General features: G+C 35.8%; 13 non-coding genes across 13 annotated transcripts; all 13 read right to left on the reverse strand.

The window, feature by feature from the left end:
* Positions 1 to 1,048: 1,048 nt before the first annotated feature.
* Positions 1,049 to 1,130, reverse strand: TRNAS-GCU (transfer RNA serine (anticodon GCU)). The gene has a single exon. It is a non-coding gene; the product is annotated as a tRNA-Ser (tRNA).
* Positions 1,131 to 2,190: 1,060 nt separating this feature from the next.
* TRNAS-GCU (transfer RNA serine (anticodon GCU)) lies at positions 2,191 to 2,272 on the reverse strand. The gene has a single exon. It is a non-coding gene; the product is annotated as a tRNA-Ser (tRNA).
* Positions 2,273 to 3,333: 1,061 nt separating this feature from the next.
* On the reverse strand, positions 3,334 to 3,415 carry TRNAS-GCU (transfer RNA serine (anticodon GCU)). Its single transcript has one exon. It is a non-coding gene; the product is annotated as a tRNA-Ser (tRNA).
* Positions 3,416 to 4,475: 1,060 nt separating this feature from the next.
* TRNAS-GCU (transfer RNA serine (anticodon GCU)) lies at positions 4,476 to 4,557 on the reverse strand. Its single transcript has one exon. It is a non-coding gene; the product is annotated as a tRNA-Ser (tRNA).
* Positions 4,558 to 5,618: 1,061 nt separating this feature from the next.
* On the reverse strand, positions 5,619 to 5,700 carry TRNAS-GCU (transfer RNA serine (anticodon GCU)). The gene has a single exon. It is a non-coding gene; the product is annotated as a tRNA-Ser (tRNA).
* Positions 5,701 to 6,759: 1,059 nt separating this feature from the next.
* Positions 6,760 to 6,841, reverse strand: TRNAS-GCU (transfer RNA serine (anticodon GCU)). The gene has a single exon. It is a non-coding gene; the product is annotated as a tRNA-Ser (tRNA).
* Positions 6,842 to 7,901: 1,060 nt separating this feature from the next.
* On the reverse strand, positions 7,902 to 7,983 carry TRNAS-GCU (transfer RNA serine (anticodon GCU)). Its single transcript has one exon. It is a non-coding gene; the product is annotated as a tRNA-Ser (tRNA).
* A 1,057-nt stretch (positions 7,984 to 9,040) lies between these two features.
* TRNAS-GCU (transfer RNA serine (anticodon GCU)) lies at positions 9,041 to 9,122 on the reverse strand. Its single transcript has one exon. It is a non-coding gene; the product is annotated as a tRNA-Ser (tRNA).
* Positions 9,123 to 10,183: 1,061 nt separating this feature from the next.
* On the reverse strand, positions 10,184 to 10,265 carry TRNAS-GCU (transfer RNA serine (anticodon GCU)). The gene has a single exon. It is a non-coding gene; the product is annotated as a tRNA-Ser (tRNA).
* A 1,064-nt stretch (positions 10,266 to 11,329) lies between these two features.
* On the reverse strand, positions 11,330 to 11,411 carry TRNAS-GCU (transfer RNA serine (anticodon GCU)). The gene has a single exon. It is a non-coding gene; the product is annotated as a tRNA-Ser (tRNA).
* Positions 11,412 to 12,471: 1,060 nt separating this feature from the next.
* On the reverse strand, positions 12,472 to 12,553 carry TRNAS-GCU (transfer RNA serine (anticodon GCU)). Its single transcript has one exon. It is a non-coding gene; the product is annotated as a tRNA-Ser (tRNA).
* Positions 12,554 to 13,613: 1,060 nt separating this feature from the next.
* Positions 13,614 to 13,695, reverse strand: TRNAS-GCU (transfer RNA serine (anticodon GCU)). Its single transcript has one exon. It is a non-coding gene; the product is annotated as a tRNA-Ser (tRNA).
* A 1,060-nt stretch (positions 13,696 to 14,755) lies between these two features.
* On the reverse strand, positions 14,756 to 14,837 carry TRNAS-GCU (transfer RNA serine (anticodon GCU)). Its single transcript has one exon. It is a non-coding gene; the product is annotated as a tRNA-Ser (tRNA).
* Between the last annotated feature and the right edge of the window lie 581 nt (positions 14,838 to 15,418).

The raw sequence follows: 15,418 nt of genomic DNA on the forward strand, positions 1-15,418 counted from the left end.
TATACAGCGTTTTTTTCCAACATTTTTTGGAGAAACTCCTTTTAGACTGATGTTAAATTGAAATGTAGTGAGTTGTCTAGCTTTGAAGTGAATGCATTTTACCTATTTAGATTCTCATCGTTATCACAGGGACTGGATATAAATCCACTCGTAACTGAGCCTTTGCTTGATGATCATTTATACTACTTTCAGTTGAAATATATTTTTGAACTACCTCTACCATGATGGTGCACCATCACAGACACAAATTCATATCTGATATAGCTGGTAACATGACTTATGCTGATATTAGAGTGATAGAGTTCACTAAATGGTTGCATGAGTGTCCTTAATGAAAAGACTGACAATAAATAACAGGAGTTGAGTTTGAATCTCAGCAGATCCTTTATTTGTGTCTTTCAACATCACAATTTGATGTTTGCTGCCATTGTAGAAGAAAAAAAGACAGTCATCCATGAATATGACATGCCAACTTCCATTATTCCGTCTTCAACTACACTTCCTTAATGGACTAGATTCTGATGCAACTTTGTTCATCTTCTTGCTTTTTGACTCTGAAATCATTATACAAAAGCATATTTAGATGGCAGTAACTAACCTGTGAAGGGTGGATTTGCAACACACCTTGTACTGCCCAATAGATGTGCAGTATATCACTTCAAAACAATCGGTTTTCAAGGAAAAGTCTGGTTCTTTAATCCCAAGAAGATTCCAGACATAAGGCACTGGTATAATAGCTGCTGAAAAATGTGTATTAGAAAGTTACTTTCTCAGGATCAATTAGAAATCAATCACTTTTAAGGTCAAGGTAGAATGCAGGGAAAAATGTAGTTTTCAGTTCCATGGGACCTACAAAATAGTGTCAAGAATTGTATTTCTACAAAGGAAATCTTTATGTTACTTGAGTAATCTTGGAGGTTAAATACTGTTTTCACTTCTATCAATTTTGAGTAGAATTGGATTTTGATTGGATTTGATTTGTTTGAACATATTCTTCTTTTTTAGCCCGTTGGGGCCGTTTTGAATAAAATTTGCAGGTAACTCAGGACGACGAGGATGGGATTCGAACCCATGCGTGCAGAGCACAATGGATTAGCAGTCCATCGCCTTAACCACTCGGCCACCTCGTCCTACTTTTTTTTTATACAGCGTTTTTTTCCAACATTTTTTGGAGAAACTCCTTTTAGACTGATGTTAAATTGAAATGTAGTGAGTTGTCTAGCTTTGAAGTGAATGCATTTTACCTATTTAGATTCTCATCGTTATCACAGGGACTGGATATAAATCCACTCGTAACTGAGCCTTTGCTTGATGATCATTTATACTACTTTCAGTTGAAATATATTTTTGAACTACCTCTACCATGATGGTGCACCATCACAGACACAAATTCATATCTGATATAGCTGGTAACATGACTTATGCTGATATTAGAGTGATAGAGTTCACTAAATGTTTGCATGAGTGTCCTTAATGAAAAGACTGACAATAAATAACAGGAGTTGAGTTTGAATCTCAGCAGATCCTTTATTTGTGTCTTTCAACATCACAATTTGATGTTTGCTGCCATTGTAGAAGAAAAAAAGACAGTCATCCATGAATATGACATGCCAACTTCCATTATTCCGTCTTCAACTACACTTCCTTAATGGACTAGATTCTGATGCAACTTTGTTCATCTTCTTGCTTTTTGACTCTGAAATCATTGTACAAAAGCATATTTAGATGGCAGTAACTAACCTGTGAAGGGTGGATTTGCAACACACCTTGTACTGCCCAATAGATGTGCAGTATATCACTTCAAAACAATCGGTTTTCAAGGAAAAGTCTGGTTCTTTAATCCCAAGAAGATTCCAGACATAAGGCACTGGTATAATAGCTGCTGAAAAATGTGTATTAGAAAGTTACTTTCTCAGGATCAATTAGAAATCAATCACTTTTAAGGTCAAGGTAGAATGCAGGGAAAAATGTAGTTTTCAGTTCCATGGGACCTACAAAATAGTGTCAAGAATTGTATTTCTACAAAGGAAATCTTTATGTTACTTGAGTAATCTTGGAGGTTAAATACTGTTTTCACTTCTATCAATTTTGAGTAGAATTGGATTTTGATTGGATTTGATTTCTTCGAACATATTCTTCTTTTTTAGCCCGTTGGGGCCGTTTTGAATAAAATTTGCAGGTAACTCAGGACGACGAGGATGGGATTCGAACCCATGCGTGCAGAGCACAATGGATTAGCAGTCCATCGCCTTAACCACTCGGCCACCTCGTCCTACTCTTTTTTTATTCAGCGTTTTTTTTCCAACATATTTTGGAGAAACTCCTTTTAGACTGATGTTAAATTGAAATGTAGTGAGTTGTCTAGCTTTGAAGTGAATGCATTTTACCTATTTAGATTCTCATCGTTATCACAGGGACTGGATATAAATCCACTCGTAACTGAGCCTTTGCTTGATGATCATTTATACTACTTTCAGTTGAAATATATTTTTGAACTACCTCTACCATGATGGTGCACCATCACAGACACAAATTCATATCTGATATAGCTGGTAACATGACTTATGCTGATATTAGAGTGATAGAGTTCACTAAATGGTTGCATGAGTGTCCTTAATGAAAAGACTGACAATAAATAACAGGAGTTGAGTTTGAATCTCAGCAGATCCTTTATTTGTGTCTTTCAACATCACAATTTGATGTTTGCTGCCATTGTAGAAGAAAAAAAGACAGTCATCCATGAATATGACATGCCAACTTCCATTATTCCGTCTTCAACTACACTTCCTTAATGGACTAGATTCTGATGCAACTTTGTTCATCTTCTTGCTTTTTGACTCTGAAATCATTATACAAAAGCATATTTAGATGGCAGTAACTAACCTGTGAAGGGTGGATTTGCAACACACCTTGTACTGCCCAATAGATGTGCAGTATATCACTTCAAAACAATCGGTTTTCAAGGAAAAGTCTGGTTCTTTAATCCCAAGAAGATTCCAGACATAAGGCACTGGTATAATAGCTGCTGAAAAATGTGTATTAGAAAGTTACTTTCTCAGGATCAATTAGAAATCAATCACTTTTAAGGTCAAGGTAGAATGCAGGGAAAAATGTAGTTTTCAGTTCCATGGGACCTACAAAATAGTGTCAAGAATTGTATTTCTACAAAGGAAATCTTTATGTTACTTGAGTAATCTTGGAGGTTAAATACTGTTTTCACTTCTATCAATTTTGAGTAGAATTGGATTTTGATTGGATTTGATTTGTTTGAACATATTCTTCTTTTTTAGCCCGTTGGGGCCGTTTTGAATAAAATTTGCAGGTAACTCAGGACGACGAGGATGGGATTCGAACCCATGCGTGCAGAGCACAATGGATTAGCAGTCCATCGCCTTAACCACTCGGCCACCTCGTCCTACTTTTTTTTTATACAGCGTTTTTTTCCAACATTTTTTGGAGAAACTCCTTTTAGACTGATGTTAAATTGAAATGTAGTGAGTTGTCTAGCTTTGAAGTGAATGCATTTTACCTATTTAGATTCTCATCGTTATCACAGGGACTGGATATAAATCCACTCGTAACTGAGCCTTTGCTTGATGATCATTTATACTACTTTCAGTTGAAATATATTTTTGAACTACCTCTACCATGATGGTGCACCATCACAGACACAAATTCATATCTGATATAGCTGGTAACATGACTTATGCTGATATTAGAGTGATAGAGTTCACTAAATGTTTGCATGAGTGTCCTTAATGAAAAGACTGACAATAAATAACAGGAGTTGAGTTTGAATCTCAGCAGATCCTTTATTTGTGTCTTTCAACATCACAATTTGATGTTTGCTGCCATTGTAGAAGAAAAAAAGACAGTCATCCATGAATATGACATGCCAACTTCCATTATTCCGTCTTCAACTACACTTCCTTAATGGACTAGATTCTGATGCAACTTTGTTCATCTTCTTGCTTTTTGACTCTGAAATCATTGTACAAAAGCATATTTAGATGGCAGTAACTAACCTGTGAAGGGTGGATTTGCAACACACCTTGTACTGCCCAATAGATGTGCAGTATATCACTTCAAAACAATCGGTTTTCAAGGAAAAGTCTGGTTCTTTAATCCCAAGAAGATTCCAGACATAAGGCACTGGTATAATAGCTGCTGAAAAATGTGTATTAGAAAGTTACTTTCTCAGGATCAATTAGAAATCAATCACTTTTAAGGTCAAGGTAGAATGCAGGGAAAAATGTAGTTTTCAGTTCCATGGGACCTACAAAATAGTGTCAAGAATTGTATTTCTACAAAGGAAATCTTTATGTTACTTGAGTAATCTTGGAGGTTAAATACTGTTTTCACTTCTATCAATTTTGAGTAGAATTGGATTTTGATTGGATTTGATTTCTTCGAACATATTCTTCTTTTTTAGCCCGTTGGGGCCGTTTTGAATAAAATTTGCAGGTAACTCAGGACGACGAGGATGGGATTCGAACCCATGCGTGCAGAGCACAATGGATTAGCAGTCCATCGCCTTAACCACTCGGCCACCTCGTCCTACTCTTTTTTTATTCAGCGTTTTTTTTCCAACATATTTTGGAGAAACTCCTTTTAGACTGATGTTAAATTGAAATGTAGTGAGTTGTCTAGCTTTGAAGTGAATGCATTTTACCTATTTAGATTCTCATCGTTATCACAGGGACTGGATATAAATCCACTCGTAACTGAGCCTTTGCTTGATGATCATTTATACTACTTTCAGTTGAAATATATTTTTGAACTACCTCTACCATGATGGTGCACCATCACAGACACAAATTCATATCTGATATAGCTGGTAACATGACTTATGCTGATATTAGAGTGATAGAGTTCACTAAATGTTTGCATGAGTGTCCTTAATGAAAAGACTGACAATAAATAACAGGAGTTGAGTTTGAATCTCAGCAGATCCTTTTTTTGTGTCTTTCAACATCACAATTTGATGTTTGCTGCCATTGTAGAAGAAAAAAAGACAGTCATCCATGAATATGACATGCCAACTTCCATTATTCCGTCTTCAACTACACTTCCTTAATGGACTAGATTCTGATGCAACTTTGTTCATCTTCTTGCTTTTTGACTCTGAAATCATTATACAAATGCATATTTAGATGGCAGTAACTATCCTGTGAAGGGTGGATTTGCAACACACCTTGTACTGCCCAATAGATGTGCAGTATATCACTTCAAAACAATCGGTTTTCAAGGAAAAGTCTGGTTCTTTAATCCCAAGAAGATTCCAGACATAAGGCACTGGTATAATAGCTGCTGAAAAATGTGTATTAGAAAGTTACTTTCTGAGGATCAATTAGAAATCAATCACTTTTAAGGTCAAGGTAGAATGCAGGGAAAAATGTAGTTTTCAGTTCCATGGGACCTACAAAATAGTGTCAAGAATTGTATTTCTACAAAGGAAATCTTTATGTTACTTGAGTAATCTTGGAGGTTAAATACTGTTTTCACTTCTATCAATTTTGAGTAGAATTGGATTTTGATTGGATTTGATTTCTTCGAACATATTCTTCTTTTTTAGCCCGTTGGGGCCGTTTTGAATAAAATTTGCAGGTAACTCAGGACGACGAGGATGGGATTTGAACCCATGCGTGCAGAGCACAATGGATTAGCAGTCCATCGCCTTAACCACTCGGCCACCTCGTCCTACTTATTTTTTAAACTACGTCTTTTTCGAACATTTTTTGGAGAAACTCCTTTTAGACTGATGTTAAATTGAAATGTAGTGAGTTATCTAGCTTTGAAGTGAATGCATTTTACCTATTTAGATTCTCATCGTTATCATAGGGACTGGATATAAATCCACTCGTAACTGAGCCTTTGCTTGATGATCATTTATACTACTTTCAGTTGAAATATATTTTTGAACTACCTCTACCATGATGGTGCACCATCACAGACACAAATTCATAACTGATATAGCTGGTTAATAACATGACTTATGCTGATATTAGAGTGATAGAGTTCACTAAATGTTTGCATGAGTGTCCTTAATGAAAAGACTGACAATAAATAACAGGAGTTGAGTTTGAATCTCAGCAGATCCTTTATTTGTGTCTTTCAACATCACAATTTGATGTTTGCTGCCATTGTAGAAGAAAAAAAGACAGTCATCCATGAATATGACATGCCAACTTCCATTATTCCGTCTTCAACTACACTTCCTTAATGGACTAGATTCTGATGCAACTTTATTCATCTTCTTGCTTTTTGACTCTGAAATCATTATACAAAAGCATATTTAGATGGCAGTAACTAACCTGTGAAGGGTGGATTTGCAACACACCTTGTACTGCCCAATAGATGTGCAGTATATCACTTCAAAACAATCGGTTTTCAAGGAAAAGTCTGGTTCTTTAATCCCAAGAAGATTCCAGACATAAGGCACTGGTATAATAGCTGCTGAAAAATGTGTATTAGAAAGTTACTTTCTCAGGATCAATTAGAAATCAATCACTTTTAAGGTCAAGGTAGAATGCAGGGAAAAATGTAGTTTTCAGTTCCATGGGACCTACAAAATAGTGTCAAGAATTGTATTTCTACAAAGGAAATCTTTATGTTACTTGAGTAATCTTGGAGGTTAAATACTGTTTTCACTTCTATCAATTTTGAGTAGAATTGGATTTTGATTGGATTTGATTGAACATATTCTTCTTTTTTAGCCCGTTGGGGCCGTTTTGAATAAAATTTGCAGGTAACTCAGGACGACGAGGATGGGATTCGAACCCATGCGTGCAGAGAACAATGGATTAGCAGTCCATCGCCTTAACCACTCGGCCACCTCGTCCTACTTTTTTTTTATACAGCGTTTTTTTCCAACATTTTTTGGAGAAACTCCTTTTAGACTGATGTTAAATTGAAATGTAGTGAGTTGTCTAGCTTTGAAGTGAATGCATTTTACCTATTTAGATTCTCATCGTTATCATAGGGACTGGATATAAATCCACTCGTAACTGAGCCTTTGCTTGATGATCATTTATACTACTTTCAGTTGAAATATATTTTTGAACTACCTCTACCATGATGGTGCACCATCACAGACACAAATTCATATCTGATATAGCTGGTAATTTGACTTATGCTGATATTAGAGTGATAGAGTTCACTAAATGTTTGCATGAGTGTCCTTAATGAAAAGACTGACAATAAATAACAGGAGTTGAGTTTGAATCTCAGCAGATCCTTTATTTGTGTCTTTCAACATCACAATTTGATGTTTGCTGCCATTGTAGAAGAAAAAAAGACAGTCATCCATGAATATGACATGCCAACTTCCATTATTCCGTCTTCAACTACACTTCCTTAATGGACTAGATTCTGATGCAACTTTGTTCATCTTCTTGCTTTTTGACTCTGAAATCATTATACAAAAGCATATTTAGATGGCAGTAACTAACCTGTGAAGGGTGGATTTGCAACACACCTTGTACTGCCCAATAGATGTGCAGTATATCACTTCAAAACAATCGGTTTTCAAGGAAAAGTCTGGTTCTTTAATCCCAAGAAGATTCCAGACATAAGGCACTGGTATAATAGCTGCTGAAAAATGTGTATTAGAAAGTTACTTTCTCAGGATCAATTAGAAATCAATCACTTTTAAGGTCAAGGTAGAATGCAGGGAAAAATGTAGTTTTCAGTTCCATGGGACCTACAAAATAGTGTCAAGAATTGTATTTCTACAAAGGAAATCTTTATGTTACTTGAGTAATCTTGGAGGTTAAATACTGTTTTCACTTCTATCAATTTTGAGTAGAATTGGATTTTGATTGGATTTTATTTCTTCGAACATATTCTTCTTTTTTAGCCCGTTGGGGCCGTTTTGAATAAAATTTGCAGGTAACTCAGGACGACGAGGATGGGATTCGAACCCATGCATGCAGAGCACAATGGATTAGCAGTCCATTGCCTTAACCACTCGGCCACCTCGTCCTACTTTTTTTTTTACAGCGTTTTTTTCCAACATTTTTTGGAGAAACTCCTTTTAGACTGATGTTAAATTGAAATGTAGTGAGTTATATAGCTTTGAAGTGAATGCATTTTACCTATTTAGATTCTCATCGTTATCACAGGGACTGGATATAAATCCACTCGTAACTGAGCCTTTGCTTGATGATCATTTATACTACTTTCAGTTGTAATATATTTTTGAACTACCTCTACCATGATGGTGCACCATCACAGACAAATTCATATCTGATATAGCTGGTAACATGACTTATGCTGATATTAGAGTGATAGAGTTCACTAAATGTTTGCATGAGTGTCCTTAATGAAAAGACTGACAATAAATAACAGGAGTTGAGTTTGAATCTCAGCAGATCCTTTATTTGTGTCTTTCAACATCACAATTTGATGTTTGCTGCCATTGTAGAAGAAAAAAAGACAGTCATCCATGAATATGACATGCCAACTTCCATTATTCCGTCTTCAACTACACTTCCTTAATGGACTAGATTCTGATGCAACTTTGTTCATCTTCTTGCTTTTTGACTCTGAAATCATTATACAAAAGCATATTTAGATGGCAGTAACTATCCTGTGAAGGGTGGATTTGCAACACACCTTGTACTGCCCAATAGATGTGCAGTATATCACTTCAAAACAATCGGTTTTCAAGGAAAAGTCTGGTTCTTTAACCTCAAGAAGATTCCAGACATAAGGCACTGGTATAATAGCTGCTGAAAAATGTGTATTAGAAAGTTACTTTCTCAGGATCAATTAGAAATCAATCACTTTTAAGGTCAAGGTAGAATGCAGGGAAAAATGTAGTTTTCAGTTCCATGGGACCTACAAAATAGTGTCAAGAATTGTATTTCTACAAAGGAAATCTTTATGTTACTTGAGTAATCTTGGAGGTTAAATACTGTTTTCACTTCTATCAATTTTGAGTAGAATTGGATTTTGATTGGATTTGATTTCTTCGAACATATTCTTCTTTTTTAGCCCGTTGGGGCCGTTTTGAATAAAATTTGCAGGTAACTCAGGACGACGAGAATGGGATTCGAACCCATGCGTGCAGAGCACAATGGATTAGCAGTCCATCGCCTTAACCACTCGGCCACCTCGTCCTACTCTTTTTTCATTCAGCGTTTTTTTTCCAACATATTTTGGAGAAACTCCTTTTAGACTGATGTTAAATTGAAATGTAGTGAGTTGTCTAGCTTTGAAGTGAATGCATTTTACCTATTTAGATTCTCATCGTTATCACAGGGACTGGATATAAATCCACTCGTAACTGAGCCTTTGCTTGATGATCATTTATACTACTTTCAGTTGAAATATATTTTTGAACTACCTCTACCATGATGGTGCACCATCACAGACACAAATTCATATCTGATATAGCTGGTAACATGACTTATGCTGATATTAGAGTGATAGAGTTCACTAAATGTTTGCATGAGTGTCCTTAATGAAAAGACTGACAATAAATAACAGGAGTTGAGTTTGAATCTCAGCAGATCCTTTATTTGTGTCTTTCAACATCACAATTTGATGTTTGCTGCCATTGTAGAAGAAAAAAAGACAGTCATCCATGAATATGACATGCCAACTTCCATTATTCCGTCTTCAACTACACTTCCTTAATGGACTAGATTCTGATGCAACTTTGTTCATCTTCTTGCTTTTTGACTCTGAAATCATTATACAAAAGCATATTTAGATGGCAGTAACTATCCTGTGAAGGGTGGATTTGCAACACACCTTGTACTGCCCAATAGATGTGCAGTATATCACTTCAAAACAATCGGTTTTCAAGGAAAAGTCTGGTTCTTTAATCCCAAGAAGATTCCAGACATAAGGCACTGGTATAATAGCTGCTGAAAAATGTGTATTAGAAAGTTACTTTCTGAGGATCAATTAGAAATCAATCACTTTTAAGGTCAAGGTAGAATGCAGGGAAAAATGTAGTTTTCAGTTCCATGGGACCTACAAAATAGTGTCAAGAATTGTATTTCTACAAAGGAAATCTTTATGTTACTTGAGTAATCTTGGAGGTTAAATACTGTTTTCACTTCTATCAATTTTGAGTAGAATTGGATTTTGATTGGATTTGATTTCTTCGAACATATTCTTCTTTTTTAGCCCGTTGGGGCCGTTTTGAATAAAATTTGCAGGTAACTCAGGACGACGAGGATGGGATTCGAACCCATGCGTGCAGAGCACAATGGATTAGCAGTCCATCGCCTTAACCACTCAGCCACCTCGTCCTACTTATTTTTTAAACTGCGTCTTTTTCGAACATTTTTTGGAGAAACTCCTTTTAGACTGATGTTAAATTGAAATGTAGTGAGTTATCTAGCTTTGAAGTGAATGCATTTTACCTATTTAGATTCTCATCGTTATCATAGGGACTGGATATAAATCCACTCGTAACTGAGCCTTTGCTTGATGATCATTTATACTACTTTCAGTTGAAATATATTTTTGAACTACCTCTACCATGATGGTGCACCATCACAGACACAAATTCATAACTGATATAGCTGGTTAATAACATGACTTATGCTGATATTAGAGTGATAGAGTTCACTAAATGTTTGCATGAGTGTCCTTAATGAAAAGACTGACAATAAATAACAGGAGTTGAGTTTGAATCTCAGCAGATCCTTTATTTGTGTCTTTCAACATCACAATTTGATGTTTGCTGCCATTGTAGAAGAAAAAAAGACAGTCATCCATGAATATGACATGCCAACTTCCATTATTCCGTCTTCAACTACACTTCCTTAATGGACTAGATTCTGATGCAACTTTGTTCATCTTCTTGCTTTTTGACTCTGAAATCATTATACAAAAGCATATTTAGATGGCAGTAACTATCCTGTGAAGGGTGGATTTGCAACACACCTTGTACTGCCCAATAGATGTGCAGTATATCACTTCAAAACAATCGGTTTTCAAGGAAAAGTCTGGTTCTTTAATCCCAAGAAGATTCCAGACATAAGGCACTGGTATAATAGCTGCTGAAAAATGTGTATTAGAAAGTTACTTTCTGAGGATCAATTAGAAATCAATCACTTTTAAGGTCAAGGTAGAATGCAGGGAAAAATGTAGTTTTCAGTTCCATGGGACCTACAAAATAGTGTCAAGAATTGTATTTCTACAAAGGAAATCTTTATGTTACTTGAGTAATCTTGGAGGTTAAATACTGTTTTCACTTCTATCAATTTTGAGTAGAATTGGATTTTGATTGGATTTGATTTCTTCGAACATATTCTTCTTTTTTAGCCCGTTGGGGCCGTTTTGAATAAAATTTGCAGGTAACTCAGGACGACGAGGATGGGATTCGAACCCATGCGTGCAGAGCACAATGGATTAGCAGTCCATTGCCTTAATCACTCGGCCACCTCGTCCTACTTATTTTTTAGACTGCGTCTTTTTCAAACATTTTTTGGAGAAACTCCTTTTAGACTGATGTTAAATTGAAATGTAGTGAGTTATCTAGCTTTGAAGTGAATGCATTTTACCTATTTAGATTCTCATCGTTATCACAGGGACTGGATATAAATCCACTCGTAACTGAGCCTTTGCTTGATGATCATTTATACTACTTTCAGTTGAAATATATTTTTGAACTACCTCTACCATGATGGTGCACCATCACAGACACAAATTCATATCTGATATAGCTGGTAACATGACTTATGCTGATATTAGAGTGATAGAGTTCACTAAATGTTTGCATGAGTGTCCTTAATGAAAAGACTGACAATAAATAACAGGAGTTGAGTTTGAATCTCAGCAGATCCTTTATTTGTGTCTTTCAACATCACAATTTGATGTTTGCTGCCATTGTAGAAGAAAAAAAGACAGTCATCCATGAATAGGACATGCCAACTTCCATTATTCCGTCTTCAACTACACTTCCTTAATGGACTAGATTCTGATGCAACTTTGTTCATCTTCTTGCTTTTTAACTCTGAAATCATTATACAAAAGCATATTTAGATGGCAGTAACTATCCTGTGAAGGGTGGATTTGCAACACACCTTGTACTGCCCAATAGATGTGCAGTATATCACTTCAAAACAATCGGTTTTCAAGGAAAAGTCTGGTTCTTTAATCCCAAGAAGATTCCAGACATAAGGCACTGGTATAATAGCTGCTGAAAAATGTGTATTAGAAAGTCACTTTCTGAGGATCAATTAGAAATCAATCACTTTTAAGGTCAAGGTAGAATGCAGGGAAAAATGTAGTTTTCAGTTCCATGGGACCTACAAAATAGTGTCAAGAATTGTATTTCTACAAAGGAAATCTTTATGTTACTTGAGTAATCTTGGAGGTTAAATACTGTTTTCACTTCTATCAATTTTGAGTAGAATTGGATTTTGATTGGATTTGATTTCTTCGAACATATTCTTCTTTTTTAGCCCGTTGGGGCCGTTTTGAATAAAATTTGCAGGTAACTCAGGACGACGAGGATGGGATTCGAACACATGCGTGCAGAGCACAATGGATTAGCAGTCCATCGCCTTAATCACTCGGCCACCTCGTCCTACTTATTTTTTAGACTGCGTCTTTTTCGAACATTTTTTGGAGAAACTCCTTTTAGACTGATGTTAAATTGAAATGTAGTGAGTTATCTAGCTTTGAAGTGAATGCATTTTACCTATTTAGATTCTCATCGTTATCACAGGGACTGGATATAAATCCACTCGTAACTGAGCCTTTGCTTGATGATCATTTATACTACTTTCAGTTGAAATATATTTTTGAACTACCTCTACCATGATGGTGCACCATCACAGACACAAATTCATATCTGATATAGCTGGTAACATGACTTATGCTGATATTAGAGTGATAGAGTTCACTAAATGTTTGCATGAGTGTCCTTAATGAAAAGACTGACAATAAATAACAGGAGTTGAGTTTGAATCTCAGCAGATCCTTTATTTGTGTCTTTCAACATCACAATTTGATGTTTGCTGCCATTGTAGAAGAAAAAAAGACAGTCATCCATGAATAGGACATGCCAACTTCCATTATTCCGTCTTCAACTACACTTCCTTAATGGACTAGATTCTGATGCAACTTTGTTCATCTTCTTGCTTTTTGACTCTGAAATCATTATAGAAAAGCATATTAAGATGGCAGTAACTAACCTGTGAAGGGTGGATTTCCAACACACCTTGTACTGCCCAATAGATGTGCAGTATATCACTTCAAAACAATCGGTTTTCAAGGAAAAGTCTGGTTCTTTAATCCCAAGAAGATTCCAGACATAAGGCACTGGTATAATAGCTGCTGAAAAATGTGTATTAGAAAGTTACTTTCTCAGGATCAATTAGAAATCAATCACTTTTAAGGTCAAGGTAGAATGCAGGGAAAAATGTAGTTTTCAGTTCCATGGGACCTACAAAATAGTGTCAAGAATTGTATTTCTACAAAGGAAATCTTTATGTTACTTGAGTAATCTTGGAGGTTAAATACTGTTTTCACTTCTATCAATTTTGAGTAGAATTGGATTTTGACTGGATTTGATTTGTTTGAACATATTCTTCTTTTTTAGCCTGTTGGGGCCGTTTTGAATAAAATTTGCAGGTAACTCAGGACGACGAGGATGGGACTCGAACCCATGCGTGCAGAGCACAATGGATTAGCAGTCCATCGCTTTAACCACTCGGCCACCTCATCCTACTTATTTTTTAGACTGCGTCTTTTTCGAACATTTTTTGGAGAAACACCTTTTAGACTGATGTTAAATTGAAATGTAGTGAGTTATCTAGCTTTGAAGTGAATGCATTTTACCTATTTAGATTCTCATCGTTATCACAGGGACTGGATATAAATCCACTCGTAACTGAGCCTTTGCTTGATGATCATTTATACTACTTTCAGTTGAAATATATTTTTGAACTACCTCTACCATGATGGTGCACCATCACAGACACAAATTCATATCTGATATAGCTGGTAACATGACTTATGCTGATATTAGAGTGATAGAGTTCACTAAATGTTTGCATGAGTGTCCTTAATGAAAAGACTGACAATAAATAACAGGAGTTGAGTTTGAATCTCAGCAGATCCTTTATTTGTGTCTTTCAACATCACAATTTGATGTTTGCTGCCATTGTAGAAGAAAAAAAGACAGTCATCCATGAATATGACATGCCAACTTCCATTATTCCGTCTTCAACTACACTTCCTTAATGGACTAGATTCTGATGCAACTTTGTTCATCTTCTTGCTTTTTGACTCTGAAATCATTATACAACAGCATATTTAGATGGCAGTAACTAACCTATGAAGGGTGGATTTGCAACACACCTTGTACTGCCCAATAGATGTGCAATTTATCACTTCAAAACAATCGGTTTTCAAGGAAAAGTCTGGTTCTTTAATCCCAAGAAGATTCCAGACATAAGGCACTGGTATAATAGCTGATGAAAAATGTGTATTAGAAAGTTACTTTCTCAGGATCAATTAGAAATCAATCACTTTTAAGGTCAAGGTAGAATGCAGGGAAAAATGTAGTTTTCAATTCCATGGGACCTACAAAATAGTGTCAAGAATTGTATTTCTACAAAGGAAATCTTTATGTTACTAGAGTAATCTTGGAGGTTAAATATTGTTTTCACTTCTATCAATTTTGAGTAGAATTGGATTTTGACTGGATTTCATTTGTTTGAACATATTCTTCTTTTTTAGCCCGTTGGGGCCGTTTTGAATAAAATTTGCAGGTAACTCAGGATGACGAGGATGGGATTCGAACCCATGCGTGCAGAGCACAATGGATTAGCAGTCCATCGCCTTAACCACTCGGCCACCTCGTCCTACTTTTTTTTTTTTACAGCGTTATTTTCCAACATTTTTGGGAGAAACTCCTTTTAGACTGATGTTAAATTGAAGTGTAGTGAGTTGTCTAGCTTTGAAGTGAATGCATTTTACCTATTTAGACTCTCATCGTTATCACAGGGACTGGAAAAAAATCCACTCATAACTGAGCCTTTGCATGATGATCATTTATACTACTTTCAGTTGAAATATATTTTTGAACTACCTCTACCATGATGGTGCACCATCACAGACACAAATTCATATCTGATATAGCTGGTAACATGACTTATGCTGATATTAGAGTGATAGAGTTCACTAAATGTTTGCATGAGTGTCCTTAATGAAAAGACTGACAATAAATAACAGGAGTTGAGTTTGAATCTCAGCAGATCCTTTATTTGTGTCTTTCAACATCACAATTTGATGTTTGCTGCCATTGTAGAAGAAAAAAAGACAGTCATCCATGAATATGACATGCCAACTTCCATTATTCCGTCTTCAACTACACTTCCTTAATGGACTAGATTCTGATGCAACTTTGTTCATCTTCTTGCTTTTTGACTCTGAAATCATTATA

Source organism: Mixophyes fleayi, chromosome 10 (genome assembly GCF_038048845.1).
Source record: "Mixophyes fleayi isolate aMixFle1 chromosome 10, aMixFle1.hap1, whole genome shotgun sequence".
Lineage (NCBI taxonomy): Eukaryota > Metazoa > Chordata > Amphibia > Anura > Limnodynastidae > Mixophyes > Mixophyes fleayi.